We start from the raw sequence: 26874 nt of genomic DNA on the forward strand, positions 1-26874 counted from the left end.
TCCCTGGTCACTATGACGTAACGTCTAACGTGACTGACTGAAAGGAAACCTGAAACACTTACATTTACTTATTTATTTGATCAAATAACATTTATGTGATTTGATACACTGAATTGGTTTAAATGTGATAAACAATAATAGCAATGTGGCAATGACATATTCAGTTTATTAAGTTTATTAATTATTCAGTTAACCTATACAGTGTATAAACATATACAGTATCAAAATGTTTATCCCCATGAAGAAAAAAAAAATGTTCCTTTTGCACATTGCATGTAAAAAGATATTTGTATTACTCATTATACTTGTATCAAAATATCACATTCAAGGTAGTCTCATGATGCCCTTGGTGAAATGCCAACCATCAAAAAAAGTTCAGATCCACTGTAATTTTGTTCCTCATATTTTAATTTTGATTGTATGAAATGTAAAAAATGTAATGCCTTTTGCCACCTGAGTTGATCATTTTGGTAGAAAAGTGTAGAATTGATTTGAAAGGTAGAACATAGTAAACAATAAGCTGCCAGGATATTATTTTCATAGCACATCACACTTATGCTGGTTTCTCAGACTGGTTTCTCAGACTTTTCTGTCTACATAATCATTTGCAGACGCACAGTAGTTCAAAATCATAGGCTAAACACAATGCTTGTTATGCATATTAAAGTTGATGCATTAAGAATAAATTTTTAGATGTTCTCTCTGTCATAAATGTATTGTATAAATTAATAATTATTTTTTGGAGAATGATAAATTTATGAAATGCTGAAACCAACACTCTGAACATACTGTATGAACATACGAACACAATATGAACATAAATGACTTCCCCTGACAATAAATCTTAAACCTTAACCCATAAACTTCTCTTTTTCTGTACTTCATCAAAACCTTTATTAAAAACACCTCCCATCCCCTACATCACCCCTTTATAAGAGCTGGAGTTACTATGGATGTTCAGACAACAAGACATTTACTCCAATCCCCTGGCCTCTCAACATGCAACTGTTCTTAGGACTTTTTCTCAACTTTTTGTTCCTCCACTCAGGTATGCTGTAACATGAGTATAGTCTCTTCTATTATTATTCAATAATTAAAAGTTTTGTTTTAATGAATACTGAATACTACAGTATTTCCTGATTAAATGGTATCCTGATTTATTTTTGTTTTTGATGGACAGGTCACATGCTGCTGTGTTTTGTGTGTGACACTGCATTCTGTCAAAAGCCAGTTTTAACAACCTGTAAACCAAATGAATATTGTGCCATCGTTAGAACTGATGGAACTTTTTTTGTTTAGTTTTGGACGTCAAATTTTCTTTCTTTATTTAATGTTTTACTTATTTATTCCTTTTCTTCTTCTTTTTTTATTTTATATGCTTTTCCTTTAAAATGAGTAATGTATATAATGATAGCGTCTATATAATGAATATGCAGTCCTCTTACATTTGTATATTGACCCATGTCTCTCTGGATTAGGTTTTAATTTTACAGTAGCGAAGAGGGTTGCCTATTGAATGCAGTTTGTGCACTGCTGAAAGCAAATGGCACAAAATTAATTGCTTCAGTTGCTGTTGGGCAGACAAGTGTGACTTCATCCATTTCCTGCTGTAACACTGATGGATGTAACAATAATAATTTGGAAATGTGTTTTGATGATACAGGCGAGTTTGATGAGTCTATATCAGAATATCTAAAAAAATACAGTTGAAAAAAGGGTGTTTTGAGAAAAAAATAAAACAAATTATAACATCTGAAAATATCAAAATTATCTGGAACTGATCTTAATATTATGTCTCAGCTTCTTTGTTGCCAAATGGTTTTGGAAACAACACACTGAAAGGTGTTATCTTTTTTTGTCAGCCTTCAAACTCTGGAAATGTGTCCTGCTGTGAAGGGAGCTAACAAGGCTGTCTCTTGGCTGAGTGAGATCAATTTCAGTCTCCCACTTCTGAGTGTTGTTGCTGTTGTTTTGTTAGTGCAGGATAGCTTACATACCCCCAACATGTAACAGAAACGTAGCCTTGTATCTAACTTGTTTCTAAGTTTTATTAATGTGGCAGTTTCTATAAGCGGAACGATCGTTTTCAACATTGACTTTTTTTTGGTTTTTGGAGTACAACATTTGCATAATTAGAATAATTTCTGAAGGATCATGTGACACTGAATACTGGGGGAATGATAAAATTTAGCTTTGCCATTATAGAAATAATATTTTAATTTATACATGTTTTAAAGCCAACAGTTTAAATTGTAATAATATTTCACACTGTTAAAGTTTTTTTTCCCTTTTTTTTGTTACAGTATTTTACTGGTTTTAAGACTACAATACTAGTCTTAAAAGTTAGTCATCTTTTTTATTTATTTATTTTTTATAATTTACATTAAAAAATTAACATTGGTTTAATTGGCATCCAAAAAGTAAGATTGATTACCACTCAACACAGTTTATAAAAGTGACCTCAGATGTCAGGTTTTCAGGTCTGTCAGTCAAGACAATTACCGTAAGTGCTGATATACTGTATCACTTCAATTCTTCATTTTTCAAAATATTGTCTAGTAAGTGGAAATTAAAATATTGTAGTTGTTCCTGCTGTGGGGATAAAACAGGGAAGAATAATGAAAAAAATGATGTGGTTATGGGAAAAAAAAAATATATATATATATATATATATATATATATACCTATTAGGGATGCATGATATTATCGGAATCGGCCGCTCATGGCTTTAAATGCAAATATCGGTATTGGCCTGATATGAAAAAATTATGCCGATATGTCTTGCCAATAAGAGGAATGGGTTAACTCACATGTGCTCAGAGTGTGCTAGCGATTAGATCATGTCAGCAGTGTGGCTCATTGCCTGAATTGTGATTAGATTGACTGTTTTGGATTGCTGCATTTAATCGTACAGAATGATGCATTCTGTGTGTGATAGAGTAAAGAGTAATAGCACGTGCAGTGACAGCCTCCCCCAGGTCCTAAAGCCTGTTCGGTAAGGAGTTTTAATCTGTAGGGGGCGCTGTTGGCTTACTTCTAATTAAATAAAAATAAAATAACCTACACAAATAACATTTAGACTGTGTTTCTGATTAAATAAAGCAGTAATTGATGTCATAAAATAATGAGTATGTTTTGATTTAATGGTCAGAAGTTATAGCTTACATGAAAAAATAAAAATCACAAACATGACACGTGTAAATTAAATAATTTTATATATATACTGATTTATTTATTAATGTGTAATATGTTTTATTTTTAAACAAATCATGAGCTCTAAAATATTTTAAGAATTTTTACAACTCTTCTGCATTAGACCATCTAATTGGGGGAATGCAGCAATTGATATAGTTTATTTATAGTTATTTTCAAAGCTTCAATGTACTGTTAAAAACATTATTTTTTATTTAATTCTAATAATTTACATTAAAAATTAACATTGGTTTAATTGGCATCCAAAAAGTAAGATTGATTACCACTCAACACAGTTTATAAAAGTGACCTCAGATGTCAGGTTTTCAGGTCTGTCAGTCAAGACAATTACCGTAAGTGCTGATATACTGTATCACTTCAATTCTTCATTTTCAAAATATTGTCTAGTAAGTGGAAATTAAAATATTGTAGTTGTTCCTGCTGTGGGGATAAAACAGGGAAGAATAATGAAAAAATGATGTGGTTATGGGAAAAAAAATATATATATATATATATATATATATATATATATATATATATATACCTATTAGGGATGCATGATATTATCGGAATCGGCCGCTCATGGCTTTAAATGCAAATATCGGTATTGGCCTGATATGAAAAAATTATGCCGATATGTCTTGCCAATAAGAGGAATGGGTTAACTCACATGTGCTCAGAGTGTGCTAGCGATTAGATCATGTCAGCAGTGTGGCTCATTGCCTGAATTGTGATTAGATTGACTGTTTTGGATTGCTGCATTTAATCGTACAGAATGATGCATTCTGTGTGTGATAGAGTAAAGAGTAATAGCACGTGCAGTGACAGCCTCCCCAGGTCCTAAAGCCTGTTCGGTAAGGAGTTTTAATCTGTAGGGGGCGCTGTTGGCTTACTTCTAATTAAATAAAAAATAAAATAACCTACACAAATAACATTTAGACTGTGTTTCTAATTAAATAAATCAGTAATTGATGTCATAAAATAATGAGTATGTTTTGATTTAATGGTCAGAAGTTATAGCTTACATGAAAAAAAATAAAAATCACAAACATGACACGTGTAAATTAAATAATTTTATATATATACTGATTTATTTATTAATGTGTAATATGTTTTATTTTTTAAACAAATCATGAGCTCTAAAATATTTTAAGAATTTTTACAACTCTTCTGCATTAGACCATCTAATGGGGGAATGCAGCAATTGATATAGTTTATTTATAGTTATTTTCAAAGCTTCAATGTACTGTTAAAAAAACATTATTTTTTATTTAATTCTAATAATTTAGTAAAACTAACCAGAATTAAAAAAAATATTTTGCTTATAATTTCTGCACAGGAGAGACTTGGTGTTGTTTCCAAACAAAAGGAAATATATCGGTATCGGCATCAGCTATCGGCCAAAATGAGTTGACAAAATATCAGCATATCGGATATTGGCAAAAATCCAATATCATGCATCCCTAATACCTATAAAAGATACAGTAGATGGAATAGACTGAAGGTAAATATATACTTCTGGTTTTAAAAGATAATGCAAAAATGTGATCAAAATTGTATATTTATATTCTGGTTTCACAACATTGGAAATAGCTTGACAAATAGCTTCATATACTGTATATGGAAAGGCTTCATTGCTAAAAATGTGGATAATAAACTGCTTAAATCTGAAAATAAAGAAAAGCTACACATTTTGCCTTATTGAACAAACTCTCATTAACACATCTGTACTAAGAAACAAAGAGTTTACTAAATACTTTCTCTCAAACCTCTCTAGCGCTTTCATTTCTTTCATGCTTTATTTTTATTTGTTAGAGGACTTCTCAATATATATTTTATGTCATACTCTAGAGGCTTTTACCATAAATTATACAGACACACTAAGCTCTCCATTTGCAGGACAGATGTTATTTTTCACTGAGAGAAAGAATGGGGCCTGCTTCATAATTTAGAGGTCATGCTGTCCAGACCGAAGAATAAATAAATAACAAATAAACATACAAACAAACAAAAAAAAAAGAATCAGTCCACACACACACACACGTGCGCGCACACACAACTGTCTCATGAGCACAACTATAGGCGCACATACATAAAGCATGGCATGATATCATGGGTAAATGGACAATGAAATTAGTGATTACAAAAATATAATGTAAATTATAACAGGGAAATCAAGTTACAGGATGAAGTTTGATAACATTTCCATATATGAATCAATAAATAATAAATATGAAATATAGACAGTATATGACTCCAATAACAGACTGAGATGTACCTGGACCTTTGTGTTTAGTGTTGGCAAAGGAGAGGAAGCAAACAAACCTCGCTTATTCCACCTTGGGTGGGAAAAGACAAAAAGCTACTCTCACTATATCAGTGCACAGAGGATATCCCAGGTTTTTACACAGCAATCCCATAAAATGTGCATGAATATGACTTGTCAAAGAATCAAGACACCAAGTGTCTCCCTCCCCCTGACAGTGAGGATGCATTTAGATTGTGTGTGTGCCTCTCTCTCATTTATTCATGATGGGAATATTTAGACACTAGGTCATCTGGCTATCTGTCCTCCCACGAATGAGGACGAACAGAGGCGACAGATATGTTGTGTGTGTGTGTGTGTGTGTGTGTGTGTGTGTCAGGGCTTAGAGGTTAGGATGACTAGGAAGCAGAAAGGTCTCAGCAACAGGATGACAAAATAAAAAATCTAACAGATCATTTGAAGCATATTACATAAACACAGATACACATTTATGTTTTATTTAAAAAAAAAAAAAAAAAAAAATCCTGCTGTTAAAATGTAGGGAAATGTGATTTGGGAGGACACGTTCTTATTAGGCTTTAGCTACTGTCTCCATTACCAGCTCTTGGCCTGATGAGGGCGCTGTTCCCAAACAAAACCAACAGGACACCAGGCAAGAACACGTACGTAATAACCAGCCAAGAATATAGGGGGTCATTTTCGTAACACCTTTTTCTTTCTTTCTTTCTTTCTTTCTTTCTTTAGGCTAGAAATTTGAAGTAGTATCTTATTAATTCCCTGTATTATTTTACAAGCCTTCAAAAAATAAGGACACGGAACCATCATGGTGAAAAATGAAAAGGTTAAGAGGTGTAGGACTAATGTTCAAAAGTTGGTAAAGTAATGTTAATGTTGAAAGTTGTTGAAATCACTATCATCAAGACAAGACACAAGACTTAAGACAAAAGACAAAAAAGAAAAAAGAAAAAAGAAAGAAAGAAAGATTGAATGATGAAAGCATCTTTTAAATATTGTTTGAACGAGATCGTATTTTCATTTTATGTTTTATAGTAGGCTACACAATAGCAACTATTAGAAATTATGATCACCATGGCAGTTTTTAGAGGCGACTTTTATAGGAGAAATATCAAATAGTCAGACTTGAATGAGCAGTCAGTAGACGTGAATTTCACATACTCCAGTGTGTTCATTCAAATGATTTCTCGCATATGTTTTAGGAGTTAGGGTCTTCTCCTCCTGTCCCAAACTCTCTGGCCTCGCGCCAAGGGCGCACGCGGTATACGGTATACGCGCGGACAGCCGTTACTGTGGCTCGTGATAATGCAGATGGGACAGCTTCTGGCTCCTACTCTTAAATAGCGAGGCATCTCTCGGCTTTTGGCCAGAAAAAAGGACAAGTAGCCTACCTGACGGTGAACTGACAGGTTTGAGAAGCCTATATCAACGAATGTTTTTTTTTTTTTTTTCTCATCAATTGTTGGTCCTTCATTAGCACATATTACTGAATCGTTTCTACCATGATAGACTAATTAATAACAAAATCTCATTCTGTCCTATGAGCTGTTTTTGCGGCATCAGATCATGTCTTAAATGAAAAAAAAACTACACACACACAAACAAACATACACTCTTAAAAATAAAGGTGCTTAATAGATTCTTCACAGCGATGCCATAGAGGAACCATTTTTGGCTCCACAAAGAACATTCAGTCAAAGGTTCTTTAAAGAACCATCTCTTTCTTACCTTTTTATAATCTGAAGAACCTTCTTTCGCCACAAAAAAACTTTTGTGAAACAGAAAGGTTCTTCAGATGTTAAAGGTTCTTTATGGAACCATTTTGACAAAAAGGTTCTTCTATGGCATTGTGAAGCACCTTTATTTTTAAGAGTGTACATGCATAATGTACTGTACATACATAAACATAAATAGGCCTACATGTTGAGTGTTGTGTTGTTGTGCAGGTCTACCATTGTTATAAATGAATGTTGCTTTTTTATTGATGGGAAATATGAGTTTATTTTCAGAAGCTTTTTCCTTTTTTATGAGGGTGTTCTTAAACAGTGTGGATTTATACCACAGAACGTGACTATATAGTTATATATATTTGCCCCAAGTCTTGCTTAATTTCTGACCCTGGTGTCACTGTCAACCCAGTAGAACTGATTGATATCTTCCTTTTCAATTTCTGTGATATTTTACAGTTTTCCAAATGATTTATGTACGTACAGAGAAAGTGAGAGTGGGACTTAAAGAGTCAAGGGGCTGGCAGCTGGGGCAGGATGGAAGTGGAGAGATAAGGGCCCGGATATAAAAGGGGTCATGGGGCCAACAGCGCTGAGAGTAGGGAACATAGGACTGGGAAATTGATATGAGCAACTTGAGGAATCGGAAAAACACCAGACAAAGGAAAAGTAAATTAGGGATGCAGACAAATTAAGAAAGTGTGGAGATAATAAGAGAAAATTGAATATAAATAAATAAACAAATAAATCAAATGCTCTGAATGTTAATGCAAGCAAATATACATTTACTCTTCTATCTGCAACAGCAAGTGTTCTCTCTCCTTCTCTCTCTCGCTCTGCTTAGTCAGCTCGTTATCCGATGGAGCCTCAGACAGAATGGGTTTAAATCTCAGCATTGCCTCCAGCTCTCACTCTTCCTATTTCATCCTCTTACCTATTTGTTTTCCTGTTTCTCTTATGTCTTTGTTTTTCCACACCATCTTCTGTTCTTTTTTGTTCCTATGTGATCTTTTATCACCACCCATCCTGCTCAACACACCTCCAGCTTGCTCGTTCCATGGGCCCTGCAGCACCACCCATGAAATCTTTGCTTCTGCTCTTTTAAGGGCCTTTTTTTCTTTTCTTTTTTTTCTTTTTTTTTTGGAGGCCCTCGGCTAACATTTCCCATATGCTCACATATTATAGAAAGCAGGTTTTATTTCACCTTTAAACAACATCTGAGACTTCTAAATGCTCTCCAGTCCTCATATGACATACTACTGGAACACTGCAGCTGCATGCTGAAAGTTTGAAATGTTGACTGTTGTATATGAACAAATCTTGATGGTGAATGAAAAGTCTATTTGAAATGCATTTAATAATCTTACAATATTATATATAGTATATTAATTTCTATTGAAGCCATTTAAAAAGACATTTAAACGACAAAGGCATCATCATAATTGCAAATTAACTGCAAAATAACAGCATATTAATAATAATACAAATAAAAAATAGAACTAAGCTGGATAAACACCTTCAAGTCATAATTTGAATAAAGCAAGGATAATAAGGATTAGCTACAACTAAGCTGAATGGTTAGGGATTTTCCCATGATAGCCCTCTTATTTGTTAACAACTAATTAATACATGATTTTCTGAATCTGAATAAAAGTTCAACTTTCACCAATCTACCAGTGTTCCAAATACAGATAATTACAATGCGTTTGACTGGACATACTAAACATACTGCACAATCACATGACAATAATGCATATTTCATAATTGGAGCTCAATTTTCAGTGTTTGCCTTTTGAGTATTCTTTGATTTACACAGTTTTCAAGCAACATTGATAGATAATCTCATCCTTAATAGTGGGTCATTTAACCCCTGTTTCATTCCCTCGAGAATATTATGTTATTATGGATTGTTTTCATATTTCATATATAAGTTTGAATCTCCTCTGCATGTAACTTAAATAAAAAGTAAAAAGCTTATTAGAATCACTATACATATATTCAAAAGTTTTGAGTTTATTTATTTAAAAGAAAGAAAAAAAAAAAAAAAGAAAAATATAATAATAATAAATAATGTTACATTGACATGTTACACTAAAGACTGGATTACTGGCTGCTGAAAATTCAGCATTTCCATCATGGGATAAACTAGATTTTAAATTGTATTAAAATAGAAAACAGTTCAATTGTAAGAATATTTTACATTATTACAGTGTTAACCTTTTGGTCAAATAAATGCAGCCTTGCATAAAAATCTTCTTTCAAAAGTATAAAAAATATATATATATATATATCTTACTGACACTGAACTTTTAAACTTTACAGTGTGTTATGGAAAAGTGTATATATACAGAAAATGGGTGTCACTCTGGAAATTGTGATAGTTGGTATATTGATAAAAAATTTCAATATTTTCACATTTTGTGAACAAGAAACATGGATGGCAACAGTTTAATGCATTTGATTTGGAAGAAGTACACATGGGTTTTCTCCAGACTAGATGCACATTAAAATCTGCAAAGGTAAGCTATAAGTTTCTTTGATTTTATAGTGTCATACTTCAGCCAGGCTGTCAGTGTCTAAAGAGAACTACTTTTTCATTTTGGTTCTCCTTGGATGTAATGTAAATTCAATTTCAGGTGGTTAATTAGGTTGTATAATGTGGTTGTCACCGCAGTGAATAACTAAACTGTGTGTGTATATGTAGCCTTTCTGAAATATCACACAGCCCAAAAGAAATCCCCCTACTTTAATTGATTCAATTCTCTTAGAAAGTAATTTTAGAAGCCCTCCGCCTCAGAGAGACGCTTCAGTGAGGAATGACCAGACTCACACACATCCCTCCAGGAATTCAGCTTGACACTCTTGACTATGTGGTTTTTCTCTTCCTCCCTGGGGTCAAATAGAGAGCGAGGGATCACAGCAATGCGTTCCACACCCTTTAAAGGCCTCAGCACTACTCAAGGGGGCATTCAGACGGCAGCGGCCCATGTGTGTGAAGTGTGTAATGTGCGTTAGGGAGCCCTGGAGGAAAAAGCCGCAGGCTGTTCAACACACCTCTCTCTCTCTATCGCTCCTCTCGCTGCAGCCCAGTAGACCGGGGCTCTCCACACACGCACATGTTTAAATATTTCAGAGGGAGGAGGAGGGCGGGGGTACTGGCGACAACTTCATAAATACTCAATGATAAATGGCCCGCCTTGCCACCACCTGTCAAAGACAGCAATGATTTATTGATTTCTTTATTTGTCACATAAAAAGAAGAGAACTCTCGCTCTCCGTCCATCCTTCACTCCCTCTCTCTGTCTGCCAGCTCGCTAACACAAACCAGCAGTGAGCAAATTGCTGCTTGATGTGAAAAAGAGAATTCCTCTCCTGATCCATTGGGGAGGACAGCAAGATAGACTCAAAACCAAATGCTTCACTTTGTCCTCTTTATCACATGCTGTGTCTCTTTGTTGATCCCTGTATCTCCCTCTGAGGTTTCTTAAGACTTGTTCCTTATTCTTGTCTTATTTGCTTACTTATTGTTATCCTATATGTTTCAGTGGACATAATTCATTATATCGATTCAGATGTCTATTCGTTTTCATAGGGAAAAAGATGATTTTTATGGATTTGATGTCACAAACCACAAGATGAGCTCATGGGCCGTTAAAGTTAATATGCACCATAAACGACATGATGTTTCATGATTATTACTGTCACATATAATCAAACTATGTTCCAGAACAGCTATGTTACTTTATGGAGATATGTTGTGTAGTGGCATGATGTTTTTTTTGTTTTTTTCCCTATTATGACATAAGCACTTTGTCCCCAAAATATCTATATGTTATAATATATGTTTTGCTAATTTAAAGTTTTAGACCAACTTACACTATACCATTCAGAAATTATATTCAATAATAATATTCCGTATATATATATATATATATATATATATATATATATACAACATAATAAGAAGTGTTTATTGACCACCAAATCAAAATATTGAATGATTTTGGAAGGACAGTGTGATATTGAAAACTAGCTGCTGAAAAATTCAGGATCGGAGAGATGTTACATTTTAAAATATATAAAATTAGAAAACTTTATTTTAAATTGTAATAATATTTTAACTAAATTTTACTGGTTTAAAAAAAAAAATCTGTATTTTTGATTAAATAAATGCATCCTTGGTGAGCACAAGACACTCAAAAACATTAAAAATCTTACTGACCCTGATTTCTGTTCTTCATGCAAAGCTCTCATATGGCTTCGGAAGCATGAAAACATAGTACACATGTCATATGGACAACTTTTATGATGTTTAGTACATCTAGTGTAATGCTTTTGCACCCTTTTTTGAAGTTTGAAAGCCTTTGTTTTCATTATAATTGCAATCAGTACATTTTTCAAAATTTGCTTTTTTGTGTTCCTTAGAAGAAAGAAAGCCAAATATGATTTATACGATCAGTAAATGCATAGTTTTTGGTCAAAATATCCAGTAATGAACAACTTGGCTTATCATTTTATCTTGTTGAGATTTTGTCCTACAAAGCCATCTTTTTTCTGCTTGCACTGCCAACTTGTTGATATCTACAATTTTCTTCTTTCCTTTAGCCTGTCTCTTGGACCCTGCATCCCTCTCTCTGCTTTATACTTCTTTGTCTCTTGTGTCTCCTTGTCTCATCATTCCTGGCCCTGTCTCTCCCTCGGTCTCGTTCTGTGGGCTAGCAGCCTGTCGATGAGAGTCATTGGTCGGCGGCAGGCGCAGTCAATGACCCTGACAGTGTGCAGTTATCGCCCTAATTAAGATGCCACACTTGAGTTAAACCGCTGCATTAAGATTTGATGGGGAATTGATCAGAGTGTCACAGGCAGCAAGAGCAGGAGAGAGATGAAGAGAGCGGGAGATGAAGGAGGAAGGTCGGACCGCAGGCACACCCACCTCCCTGTCGATGGTGTCTGAAGCGCGGGGGTCAAAGGTTAAGACAATCTTTGATTCCAGTTGATCACCCCACTGTGTCTCCGGTCGATGGATTAATTACTATGATATTGAAGCCGTGGGATCTCAAGTGGGCTGCCAAACAGCGAGCAAGTGTTTTGCATGGACGTATGCGTGTATGCTTCTCTGTGTGTGTGTGTGTGTGTGTGTGCGTGTGTGTTTTGGGTCAAAATTAATTACTCTGTTATTCAAGCTGTGTAATCTCAAGTGGACTGTCACATAGTAGGCAGGGATGTGTGTGTTGGAGCATCAGGATTAATTACGCTGTTATTGGAGCAGTGTGATCTCTGGTGGGCTGTCAAACATCAGGCTGATCTGACTGTCAGGGGACGAAGGGACAAGAGGCTAAGGAGTAGGTAATATCTGTGTAATGTTCCTATCCCCCTCTCTTTTTTCTCTCTCAGCTGCTCACACACATTTAGGCGCTCTGTATAGTGAGCTGGCTAGGTAGGCAGCACTTTAAGACATCTTATGTCCGTTTTTGATGCAAAGTCTGTTCCAAAAAGTAGCCATCTTCATCATCTAGCCAAATTTTAACTATGTTATTTCATATTGCATTTAAAGGGATAGTTTACCCAAAAATGAAAGTTCTGTCATTATTTACTCACCCTCAAGTTGTTCCAAACCTAAAATTCCTTCTGTTGAACACAAAAGAAGAGATTTGGAAGAATGTTTCAATTTTTGTGCTAAAAAGGAGAAACTCATACAGGTTTAAAATAACCTGAGGGTGAGTAAACAATGACACAAATTTCATTTTTTGGGGGTGAGATATTCCTTTAAAGTAAATACATTTTAAATGTACAAAACTGCAACTTCATCAGTGTAAACACACTGATGAAAAGTTCATTGACACTAAACATGCTGATTAAAAGGGAAAAAATTGAAAAAAAAAAAAAAAAAAGAGTTAATACAAAGAAAGAGACTGGTTTAATAATCAACAGAAACTCGGAGTAATATAATTTTTTGTTTACCATGAATGCTTGTCAATACATTGAGCAGTATGCTCACAGTTTTTCAATTACAATAGAATAATGAAATTACTTATCTTTAAGTTTAACAAATTGCATTTAATTTTAACTTTAATACTTTTTCAACAAAAACAAAAAACAAAACAGTTGTTGTTTTTCTAAATGTGGCACACAGTACATAACCAGTTCATACACTTCAGGCCAAAGTTTTGGGGGCTGGGATGAAAGAATGGATGTAACGCATTTGTCCGTGTTTCATTCCATCTCGAATTGCGCTTGCGGAAAGCGCTCGAGAAATCTTCCGCGACTCGGTACGTTTTCAACTCGTTTTTATTTATTTATTTTTTTTAAATTAATTTATTTTTTTTGACTCGAGCCTTTGTCAAGAGACTGTACGACATTCACGTTAAATGATTTGACTGATTTTTACGTAGAGATACCGTAGCACCGCATTAAAAGAAATGATCATTCATATTTTCATAACTGCTTGCCAAACTCAAAAAAAAAAGAAAGAAAAAAAAAGAAACTAAAATTAAAACATATTTGAGAGCAAGGGGGCCCCCTGGTGTTTCGGGGGCCCTACGCAGCTTGCGTATTCTGTGTATAGGGAGGATCGGCTCTGTGGATATGACATTGGCCTATTGGTTTTCTGCTTCTGGAACTTATGACAAAACTGCTGTTATGCATTAGAATAAGTGCACGATGATGCATATTAATATGCCTGACTGAACATACTCAAACAAACCCTTTACATGTGCACACTCTACCCAATAAACAATTAAGTAAACTAAGAGACTAAGCTTTTAGAAAAAAAAAGCACAATCCTACAGCAATACTAAAGTCTGGAGTCAGGATTTGTGTAATCTTAGTTACGAAAATGTAACCCTTGTTATAACACTATATTCACTATATTAAACACTTATTTATAACCAATAATTGTCTGGCATCATAAAGAAATTACAATAAATTATTGTGGGCCCAAATTTTTTATTTTTTTTGTGCTAAAACTAGAATTGGTGTGTATAAACTGAAAAAGTGGAGTTTGTTGTACACTCTTAGAAAAAAGGTTATTTGGGGTTCTATAGACGGTTTCAACCATAGATGTTTATATATATATCTATGGTTTCAACGGCAACAACATAAACAAACATTACTGCGCATGCGCGATTTTGTAACTTAACTTCCGGTAGACATCCAAATACAATCAGTAACAACAGCTAAGTCCCTCTAGAGTAGATTTGCTGCGTAAATCAGACGGACTGAGATGCAGCGATAACTACTTGGACGGATTTATTAAAAATGCACATTCATTCTCTGCCAGCAGGAGGCGCTTTAAAGCGGGAGAAGAACTAGAGGTTTCCCCGGAAACGGCTGTACGTTACACAAAGCAGTGCTGAGCTTACAAACGCTGCTTTATCAGGCATATAACATGCAAGATGAAATGAAAATCACATCGAACATTTTCTAAAGACAGTGTTCCTTCAGAAATACAGTGATATAAAAACACCTGCGCCTCGTTTTTATTTTTAAACGTGCGTTACGTGCTCATGTTTATTCAAAGAAGCCTTTTGGAAAATCGGTCAGTTTTGATATCGTGGCGGATCGCCACAAATAAATACATGTATGTGAAACACATCCCACAGCACAACCACCGGAGCCCAACTTCATTACTCATCACTTTAACTTTAACTGTGTTTGTAGCCGGCGCCACTAACAAGACCGATAAACAAACACAGACCGGAAGTTAACTTAGGTCCAGGCGCGTGCGCCGAATGACACCGTCTACATGGTTCACTCCAAAGAACCCTTTATGCCAAAAAGGTTCTATATAAGGAGAAAGAACCCTTTTCGGCACAAAAGGGTTCTTTGGGCTGAACCATGCTTTATGTATGTTTACACATTAGGCTATTTAAAATGATTATACTACATTATATTTTTGTTTTTCTTTCAATTTTACTTTGACACACCTTTATTCTGAAGAAAATAAACTTAAAATTTACATATGCACTGAATCAACCTAATTTATACCAACAAACTGATCAGGTATAAATACATGTGTACTAGCAGTGTAATCTGGACAGTTTTATCTATTTATTAAAAGGTACACGCTTGTCTTCTATTTAATCAGCACACTGACATGATTGCAAGTTCTTTAGTTATCATGTGATGTAAGATGCAGTGCAGCTCTTTTATTGACGAGCAACATGCTCATATCGAGCTCATATCAGTGTTTCATTTAGATTCTAAAAGGCTACTCTTGTAACTCATCCCTCCAAACAGATGCATAAAATTATCTTTGACATAAGCGGCAAACAGCTTGAGCGTGTAGCTATATATGCACTGATCAGTTTTGTCCCGTCTGCACAGCGCCGCATTTCAGTCGCGCGCCTCTCGCGAGAGTGATCACTGAAAGCGCGCGAGCGCCGCTGTTTAAACTTCAACGGTTCACGGTGCGCTGACTGCGCTCAGCGTCGGGAGAAAGACGATTACATTGGTAAGTGAGAATATTAATTCATTTTAGCTTATTCTAATTACTTTTACATAAACCCTGGTCATTTTTAGTTAGCATAACATTACACGTTTCTTTCAAGAAGCTAAAAGAAGAAAGGTGATTTATCGCATGGTCCAGGCCTGCGCAATTTTCTGCCGGGAGGTTTGTCATTTTTAACATGAATAACGTTACCTAAAGCATCTTGATAAAACTGTTGTGAATTTATCAATAATGCTGGCGAGAGTTAATGTTATAGCCTAACGTAATATTTTTTTACCCTGTAGAGTGTATCGGACCTATAAGTATAGGAAAAGATGAAACAAAGTTTCGGTCAAATCTCCGTCAGACTGCCGTTATAAACATGAATTCAAACCAAGAAGAACGAAGAGAGAAGCTGATGGAGATGTTTCCATTTTTTCTGTGGATAACTGTGAGTATTTGGTGTTTGCAGTATAGTATAGTGAAATATAAATATTTGTTTTGCTGAAGTAATTGTATATTATTCAAAACACACTTTATTTGGTTGTTGTAGATGTTCATCTATCCCAGAGAGCACTGTTAAAGTTTTAGCTCCACCTTATCAGATAGCTGAAAAGTGGAAGTCAGAGGAAACATGAACAACCTGCTGCAAAACAATAACACAAAAGGTACATTATTTACATTATTTTTATATACATTATTTTTTCTAACAGTACCAACTGGAACTCATCAATCAGCTAATCTTAAGTTACTGATATCTTTATATATATATATATATATATATTCCACCTTTTATCATGCAAGTTCTTATGATTGATTGATAAATAAATATTTTGAACTGTCACTGCAGGTCTGGACTCTGGCGTGCAGCATTACTTGTTTGGTCATCTACATTCAGATGAAAACACCACACTTCTCTCTAATTCAAGTAAGTTTTAAGATTTGATTTAATTGTGAGAGATTCTTTTCTTTTTCCTGTTGTACTGTACTCTCCATAGGTCTAATAAATGTTTCTCTGACTTGTATCCCCATCTTAGGATGTCAAGCCTACTCATCGCAAAGAGAGTTAGCATCAAAATGGATGTGTCACTGACCAATAACACAGAGATGCCAGAAGTATCTGTTTGCAGTCTACTTTTTGTTCAGTATGGAGCATCCAAAAGCCATCACTCAGTTGATTTCAATCAGCACTATTTAGCCCTTCCCAGTGCTGAAATTGTTATGGGTCCTTTGTTTTTATTCTTTAAATGCTTATCTGAATGTAAAATTAATATTTAATGCTTATAAATTAAAAAACAAACAACAACAACAACAACAAAAACCAATAGTTCCCTTTTCAGAAACATGTGGTTCACCATCTTTCATGGGTTACAGAACTGGGGAAAGTTGCAGCATACAAAAAAAAAAAAAAGTCAGACTACATGGTTTAGGGGAATGTGGAGTAAATACTTGACATTTATTTAAGGTAAAGTTTAATGACCTGGTGGTGAGATGCAAAATAAGAATGTCATTAATATACTATTTGATGACAAAATTTTCACATTCTAATTTTACTTATGTATATCATTTTTTTTAATTATTTTTGCAAGTTAACATTCAATTGTTGTTGTTTTTTTTTTTTTTTTTGTGGTTTCTAGCAATCAACATATATTTGTGACTGACATGTTGGATGGGTGAGTAAGGTGGAGGGAGTTGAAAAAACAATATTTCTAAAATGGAGAGTGCTATTTTAGACAGGTAAAAATAATAAAAAAGTACAAATAAATAAAGAAACATGGATTTATGTTAATCCCTGTAACTGTTGCACTATGAATTGCTGTGTTATATATTGCTCGTCATTGTAAATGCTAATAAAAGCATCTTAAATGATCACACAACTCCTTGATGTGTTATGCTTTTAGTTATTTCAGTTTTTCTAGTGATAAAGTAGCTATATGAGCTGTTTAAGTCTTAAAATCTAATTAAAATAAAACAAAAATTAAATTAAAAAAATGATCCCATAATGGGAACCCCTAAATGGTTCTATATAGAACCTTTTTTCCCAGCTACAAAGAACCCTAAAGGGTTTCTTTTGATTGAACCCTTAAAAAGGGTTCTATATGGAACCTTTCAGGGGTTCCATATATGAAGTGCCTGATAGAACCTTTTTAGGTTCTATATAGAACCGTTTCTTCTAAGAGTGTACTCAGAGTGTCATTATTAGATACCCCGCTATTATAATAAACCAATTGAAGGCTACATCAGATTAGCATAAGAGTGACCAAGTGGCAGTCATAGTCAATAAGAGGTCAAATAGTCATGAAATAGGGTTATTTTAGGTCACATATTTGCTCATTCCTCAGTGCATAAAACAGCGTTATGTGTGGTTTCCAAAAATAATGCATTTACTACATAATATCATGGTCAATTTCCCTGTCCCATCCTAATTCTTCACTCTCTTTTCTCATCTGCTCGCCTCTCCACAGCCAGGCATATTCAGGATCTGCTCCCCTTTACTCACCTTTTGTACATCCATGCTATGTGCTCTTTTTTTTTTCATACATGCATCCTGTTCTCAGCCATCTCACTCTCTCTCTCTGTCATAGGGTCATTTGCCTTTTCAGATGAGATTATGAGCTGTAATGGAGGGGGAGGTGTAGACTGCTGAGACAAGGAGAAATGGCCTGCTGTGAGGATGGGAGATTTGATGGCTAGTCGATACAGAGGTAGAGAGAGGGAGAGAATGAAAAAAGAGAAAGAGAGAAAGAGAGGCTAGGTGACATGGAAGAAGAGAAAAAGTTTCTGTATCTTGCTAAAGAAATTAAAGCAAGAATATAGCATACCTTGTCCACATGACTGCCTCTCTGCCTTATTGTTATTATTGACCAATATCAATTAGTTATAATTTTTCTGTTTTCAAAGTTTTCTGTTTTCTTTTTGGTAGATTATAGCAGATTTTCCTTGAAGAGACATGCTCACTTTTGCCGTAGAACAATTACAGGTAAACCAGTGAACCAATGTTAAAAAACTGCAGTGATTTTATTGTAATGGGACTGCTTTTTCTTTTTTTTTTGTTGCATTGAGACTTGAACTTTTTAACATTGAAAACCTTAATAATTAAATGTTAAGAATGAACAATTAACTTAGAATTAACTTTATTCTTTTTCCCTTTCGATTTTTTTTTTTACTTTGCAATTCAAGTTTTCTGTAGAGATTTTAAAAAAGAGATTTAATCATGATTATTTTCCAAATGAATTTAGTGATTTTTTGTACATTATTTGTTTGTTTTTTTGTATCATATTTGCAAATGTCATGTAAAAATCCTTGATATTATTTTCTATACTTGAAAGTTAATAATAATTCTTCCTTTCAACGCTTTTTTCATATTTGTTCACCATATCATCATCATGGTTCTTTATATTCTTTCATTTCATTCTTTCATATTTAAAATAAATAAATAAGCATCTTTTGATTTCAAAAGATTATAATCAAACAAACAAATAAATAAATATTTTCTTAAAAAATCAAAAGAGCAACAATTATTTTGAAAGATTTTTGACTTGAACAATCTGCCAATAACCACTTTCAATAAATAAATCTTAAAATGAATGAATGAATGAATATGTTTCTTTTCAATGCCTTTTTCGTGTTTGCAAAATGTCATGTAAAAATTCTAGATGTTACTTTTTTATGTTTGAAAAATCACAGACCTGAACTGAAATGTTAAATACATAAATAAATATTATTTTCTTAAAAAAAAGAGTAACAATTAACAATCTGGAGAAATCTGCCAGTTACCACTTTTTATGATATTATTTATTACAATAAATAAATTTAAATAAATAAATAAGAGCAATTATTATTGTAGCACATCTTTCAATTTGAACCTGTCAGTCTGGCAATTACCACTAGCAATCCACGAACATGCACCTGTGTAGCTCCGTATGCATTTGTAGTCTGTGCTGGTTAACTCATACTGAGAGGTGTTCGCACAGGCTCCTTAAATGCCCTTTATGGGTGCTTTGGGAGACAATGGAGCGACGCTTTCCCAGCATCCCACTCCCCATGTCAAATGTAATAGAGCAGTCCATTGCCACGGTAGGATTTCCATGGTGATGGATGGAGGCGGAAGATGGGGGATAAGGATTAACCTTGGCTTTATGGTTGAGGGCGGGGCTTGATGGCTGACTTTAGGGAAAGCCCCGCCTTTATGCATCATAAACATGGCAAATGGTGCATATGCAAAGTGCCTCTAAACGAGGAACAATCCATCAGGGTCTTAACGAGGGATTTCTAATCAAACAGAGGTCAGTATGTATGGGGACAATGACAGCAGAATGGGATGTAGCAGGATACCGAGAAGATTACGCTTTCTAGTACTCATTTTTAAATTCACATTTTTTCTTTGTCTCTCTCTCACAAAGTCACACGCATACTGCCTGTATGACGTATGTAAACAAACGCTTACACACAGACACTCTTTAAGAACAGAGCTGTTATGTTGCCTGACAATGTCACTGTCCCCCACACACTGTCAAACTCTCCCTCTCTATTTGATGCTCATGGTCCCTTGGGTGTACAGACGGACAGAGACAGACCTCTATTTAGGACACACTCAAAGCTGTTCTGGACTGGCCCCTGAAAGTTGGTCAGGGGGCCAAAGCAGACACTTACCTCAGTATCTACTCCAGTGTTTTTTTTGTTTGTTTGTTTTGTTTGTTTGTTTTTTCTGGTCTTCTTTAATTTTGTTTGGTTTGATTTGGTTTGTGGTAATCTTTTAGTAGGTTATGTTTATGTCAGCAACTCCTGATTATTTCATTTAATTTTATTTTATTTTTCTGGTCATCTTCAATTTTGTTTGTCATTTGTGGAATTTTTTTTTATGTCAACCACTCCTAACATTCAATCATTCATTCTTTCTTTCTTTCTTTCTTTCTTTCTTTCTTTCTTTCTTTCTTTCTTTCTTTCTTTCTTTCTTTCATTCAGGTCATCTTCAATTTTGTTTGTGGTTTGTGGAAATCTTTAGCAATTATAAGCATATGTCAAACACTCCTGTTTTGTTTGGTTTTGTGTGGCTAGATAAAACTAGTTTTTAGAATTTTGTTTAAGCTTTTGTATGTAGGTTTAAGTTTTATTTTTCAGGTTTATGTCAACCACTCCTGCTCTCTATTTTATTTTGTTTTGTTTTGTTTTGTTTTGGTTTTGTGTGGCTAGATTACACTCATTTTTTAAATTTGTATGCAGGTTTTATTTTGGTAACACTTTATTTTAAGGTGTCCTTGTTAAATTTTTCATGTCCTTACTATTATAATAACAATTAATTATGCATAATTGCATGCAAGTATCCCTAAACCAAACCCTAATCCTAACCCATATCCATATAGTAAGTACATGTGATTAATATTAATCAGTATAATTACACTGTAACAAGAACACCTTAAAATAAAGTGTAACCTTTATTTTCATAAATATCTTGAGGTTTAATTACACACATAAAATATCATTACACCATGCATTAGTGGGTTGCAAGGTAATATTGTCTGTTATTGCCAAAATCTATCTGTCTGTTGTAGTATACGCATACAACATGGATGTCAGGAGCAAATAAAAAATATTGTCCATCAGTATCTTCTGTGTCTTGTGAATTCAATCTCTCTTAATGTAACTCCTAATCCAGCACAGACACATCTAACGCCTGTGACTGAACTGGTGGTGAGGGTTTCCCCTGATTGCTTGTGAGTGATTCCCCCATCAGAAGGAGACACGGGGCAGGCTGTTCCACTCTAATAGTGTGAGAGTGTGTTTGTCTCTCTCTGTCACCCTGTGGCTGTAATGTGAGGGGACAAGTACGATTGACCTCCACATCACTGCTAACAGAGTGTCCAGCCAGTAATGTGCTGTAAAGAAAGACAGACTATTAACCCTCCTGCCCTGCACACACACACATACACACAGTGTGCAATGGGGTTTCTGTGTTGGTGTGTGTGTGTGTGTGTGAGTGCATGTTATTGGAGGATGTCGAACCCTAACATGTCGTTGGGTCATTTTTATGGGCATGTCAGTAAAGACACATCAAACGCAGAAAGCCTCTTTTATGGTTTTCATACGGCCACTCAGCGGATCATATTTTGTATGAAGACAGCCTTTAACACCACCCTGTTCAGTGCGAATGGACACTTAAAGCGATAGTTCAGGCAAAAATGAAAATTCTGACAATATTTATTCACTTTCATGTTCCAAATATGTACACTGAAAAAAAAAAAAGATACAGAAATAAATTTCACTCAAATAATTACAAAGAAATGGCAAGTAACACATTGAATTAAATGTAAAATTTGAAGTAGAGAGACTGAAATAGTATTTTCTTGTAAAACACACTCCAAAAACTGTTTCATTTACAACAGTCTTCTGTGGAGAACAACAGGAGATGTTTATAAGAATATCTCAGTTGCTCTTTTTTTTTATACAAAGAGTATATATATATATATATATATATATTAGTGCAGTCAAATGATTAATCGCATACAAAATAAAAGATTTTGTTCGCATAATATATGTGTGTTTTGTGTATATTTATTATGTATATGTAAATACACACACATACAGTATATTTTGAAAATATTTACATGTATTTACGTCTACATTTATATTCATATAATTTATATTATAAATAAATATATTTAATATATAAATATAACATATTTTTCTGAAATATATACATGCATGTGTATTTATATATACATAAAAAATATACACAGTACACACGCATATATTATGTAAACAAAAACTTTCATTTTGGGTGCAATTAATCACAATTAATCATTTGACAGCACTAATATATATATATATATATATATATATAGTAAAAAAAAAATCAAGAGTAAATTTTTATTTCTTAAAAAGTCCTCCCTCACAACATCACCCCTGCCTAACATTGAAAGAACACGTATATTTGGGATTTCTAATGTTCTCTGGACATTAGAAGAGCATCAGTTTCCAGCGTGCAGATAATCTGAGGTGACAGCTTACCGCCATCAGCCTGTCGGCCTGTCATCATGGCAATAAAAGCTGATGGAGGGTGATTGGAAGCGATCCCTGTCCCCTCTTAGTGTCACGCCGGATGACAGCAGTCCTCAGGCGGGGGATGGAGTGGACGGAAAAGAGAGGGAAAGGATGGAAAGAAGAGGCAGGATAGTTGAATGGCCGTGGCAGACTGTCCCAGAGGATCTGTCCCTTCACTTTGACCCTCTGACCCTGAGGACAGATGTGCACCTGGACAACAAAACCATAGACACACATGCTAAAAACGCACATGGGCTCAAATAAATATGGGTAGATCTTCTGTACAAATAGATTTAGATGCACTGATCTGTTTATACAATACAGCATATAAAAAAAAAAAAAAAAACACACACACATGCTGTCTAACTGAACCTGCTCTAAACCTTCTCATTTGTTTGTATGAATTCTGTGGTAGATTTTTATTTTATTTATTTTTCGTAAAATATACAAACCTGTACATTAATGAATTGTGCTTTCATTGTTATCCAAACAGAGGCGACCTGTTAGTTGTCACGGTTACTCCAGTGAACATTTCTCAGGTTTGGTTTACTGTTAAAAGTAATTTTCTGTACCTTGAATTCTTAAAACAATAAAGCTGCTGAACATTTCCACTATTATTGCTCAGGAAAAAAAATAAAAATACATGCAGCAGCCTGTCACAATGAAACCTGGCTTTACTTTTACACTAATTAATATACTTTAATTTAATTTAATTTAATTTAATTTAAACTGTAAAATAATCAGGAAACACAAAACAATTATTAAAACAGTAAAATATAAAAGTTAACGGTAACACTTTATAATAAGGTTCATTAGTTAACTACATTAGTTAACATTAACTAATAATAAACTGCACTTATACAGCGTTTATTAATCTTTGTTAATGTTAATTTCAACATTTACTAATACATTATTAAAATCTTGTTAACATTAGTTAATGCACTGTGAACTAACATGAACTATCAATGAACATCTGTATTTTTATTTACTAACGTTAGCGAAGATTAGTAAATACAGTAACAAATGTATTGCTCATGGTTAGTTCATGTTAGTTAATACATTAACTAATGTTTAACTAATGAACTTTATTGTAAAGTGTTACCAAGTTAACATGTAAATAAAAAATTATTATTTGTTGATATTTCTGTTAATTATAAATGTTATATTTATAAAATTTTAAACACATTTGAAAATTAAAATGTGACAACTAGCCCCAATGTGACATTTACTGTATTTTGATAAATTTATACACAGTACACACGCATATATTATGTAAACAAAACTTTCATTTTGGGTGCAATTAATCACAATTAATCATTTGACAGCACTAATATATATATATATATATATATATATAGTAAAAAATCAAGAGTAAATTTTTATTTCTTAAAAGTCCTCCTCACAACATCACCCCTGCCTAACATTGAAAGAACACGTATATTTGGGATTTCTAATGTTCTCTGGACATTAGAAGAGCATCAGTTTCCAGCGTGCAGATAATCTGAGGTGACAGCTTACCGCCATCAGCCTGTCGGCCTGTCATCATGGCAATAAAAGCTGATGGAGGGTGATTGGAAGCGATCCCTGTCCCCTCTTAGTGTCACGCCGGATGACAGCAGTCCTCAGGCGGGGGATGGAGTGGACGGAAAAGAGAGGGAAAGGATGGAAAGAAGAGGCAGGATAGTTGAATGGCCGTGGCAGACTGTCCCAGAGGATCTGTCCCTTCACTTTGACCCTCTGACCCTGAGGACAGATGTGCACCTGGACAACAAAACCATAGACACACATGCTAAAAACGCACATGGGCTCAAATAAATATGGGTAGATCTTCTGTACAAATAGATTTAGATGCACTGATCTGTTTATACAATACAGCATATAAAAAAAAAAAAAAAAACACACACACATGCTGTCTAACTGAACCTGCTCTAAACCTTCTCATTTGTTTGTATGAATTCTGTGGTAGATTTTTATTTTATTTATTTTTCGTAAAATATACAAACCTGTACATTAATGAATTGTGCTTTCATTGTTATCCAAACAGAGGCGACCTGTTAGTTGTCACGGTTACTCCAGTGAACATTTCTCAGGTTTGGTTTACTGTTAAAAGTAATTTTCTGTACCTTGAATTCTTAAAAAAGCTGCTGAACATTTCCACTATTATTGCTCAGGAAAAAAATAAAAAATACATGCAGCAGCCTGTCACAATGAAACCTGGCTTTACTTTTACACTAATTAATATACTTTAATTTAATTTAATTTAATTTAAACTGTAAAATAATCAGGAAACACAAAACAATTATTAAAACAGTAAAATATAAAAGTTAACGGTAACACTTTATAATAAGGTTCATTGGTTAACTACATTAGTTAACATTAACTAATAATAAACTGCACTTATACAGCGTTTATTAATCTTTGTTAATATTAATTTCAACATTTACTAATACATTATTAAAATCTTGTTAACATTAGTTAATGCACTGTGAACTAACATGAACTATCAATGAACATCTGTATTTTTATTTACTAACGTTAGCGAAGATTAGTAAATACAGTAACAAATGTATTGCTCATGGTTAGTTCATGTTAGTTAATACATTAACTAATGTTTAACTAATGAACCTTATTGTAAAGTGTTACCAAGTTAACATGTAAATAAAAAAATGATTATTTGTTGATATTTCTGTTAATTATAAATGTTATATTTATAAAATTTTAAACACATTTGAAAATTAAAATGTGACAACTAGCCCCAATGTGACATTTACTGTATTTTGATAAATTTATGTTTTGAGAACAACAGATGAAAGAAAAGATTTGTAACTTTGCCCTGTGATTAAGAAATTATTTCTCTCTCTCTCTCTCTCTCTCTCTCTCTCTATTGCATACTTTCTGCTTGCAAATCTGAAAGAATAGTTTACCTAAAAAATGTAAATTTGATTATTACTGCCTTAAAATTCTGTCTGTTCAACATCCAGAACTATTGCATGGCTTCAGGTGACTTAATATATAACATAAAAAATAAGTAGTCATACTAATGTCTTTCTTGATTTATCCTTGTCCAATCTGCACAAGAAAGAAAGTCATACAAGTTTGCAACAACACGAGGAACGACATGAGTAAATGATGACAAAATATTCATTTTCAGTGAACTTTTAAAGCTCAGAAGTCAGAACAATACTTAAGAAGTTCATAAAACATTATATCTCACTCTCCATGCCTCTCATGTCAGGGTTCAGGATTTACCCACCACTTTTGTTCTGTCCATCCTCTCCTCTGCTCTCTCGCCTGGCCCCGGCATCGATCTCTGTCAGTATCCAATGTCAAAGACACATTCAGAGATGCTTTTCCTCTCTCGTTAATAATTCACATTGCCTGAATCATCAATAATAATTCTCACCAAGCAATCATTCAGCTTTACCACCATTCACCCTGGGTCTCCTTCGCTTACTCTTTGTCAGTCTCATACATCTCATCTGAGTTTTTCTTCTCAGATCACATATGCCCTTTCTTTTAGTGTCAACATGAAATTAAAACTGACCCGATTTACTTTCTTGATGCACATTTCTGTCTTGTTGTTAGCAATTCATCACTGCATTTTATCTGACAAAAAAAACAAACAAGAAAAACAGTTTGGCATAATAATCAAAAATGTAATAACAATGTTACTACAATGTAGTAACACTGTAGTTACATTAAACGTTATGAAACAATAAACCATTTTTTCAAGCACCCACAGTTGTGGTTTATTGTACTGTACTATATCCTAGTATTATTGTATTGCATTATAGTATTATAACGTTAGTATTGTGCGTCATGGTTTCATTTGTACAATGAAAGTATTTTATTTCACAACATAAATCAAATGAACAGTTACCAGGGATGCTGTCCAGCATGCGACACCTCAAAAGCTCTATAAATTCTTCATCGCACTATTCTCTGAAATGACAGGCGCCAGTGTGGAGGAAATATCAGCTGAAACAGCAAGAAGCAAATATGAGAAGTATTGTTTGCTTTACATTCCCCTTACCCAGGTAAACTGTTAATTGTTCAAATATAACATTAAAAACATATTACAGACAGACAGACAGACAGACAGACAGATAGATAGATAGATAGATAGATAGATAGATAGATAGATAGATAGATAGATAGATAGATACACTGTAAAAAGTGATAAGTTGACTTAACTTAAAAAAAAA

General features: G+C 34.0%; 2 long non-coding RNA genes across 3 annotated transcripts; one reads left to right on the top strand and one right to left on the bottom strand.

The window, feature by feature from the left end:
• The first annotated feature begins 15420 nt into the window (after positions 1–15420).
• LOC131542715 (uncharacterized) lies at positions 15421–17510 on the top strand. 2 transcript variants are annotated; one of them, XR_009271769.1, is made up of 6 exons: positions 15421–15652; positions 15750–15811; positions 15934–16079; positions 16182–16296; positions 16479–16556; positions 16666–17510. It is a non-coding gene; the product is annotated as an uncharacterized LOC131542715 (long non-coding RNA). The 2 variants fall into 2 exon arrangements; XR_009271770.1 differs by having other exon boundaries at positions 15753–15811.
• Positions 17511–24218: 6708 nt separating this feature from the next.
• Positions 24219–26647, bottom strand: LOC131541828 (uncharacterized). The gene is made up of 4 exons (XR_009271600.1): positions 26550–26647; positions 26073–26275; positions 25923–25979; positions 24219–24430 (listed from the first exon to the last, which is right to left on the bottom strand). It is a non-coding gene; the product is annotated as an uncharacterized LOC131541828 (long non-coding RNA).
• Positions 26648–26874: the final 227 nt, after the last annotated feature.

Source organism: Onychostoma macrolepis, chromosome 06 (assembly GCF_012432095.1).
Source record: "Onychostoma macrolepis isolate SWU-2019 chromosome 06, ASM1243209v1, whole genome shotgun sequence".
Classification (NCBI taxonomy): Eukaryota; Metazoa; Chordata; class Actinopteri; order Cypriniformes; family Cyprinidae; genus Onychostoma; species Onychostoma macrolepis.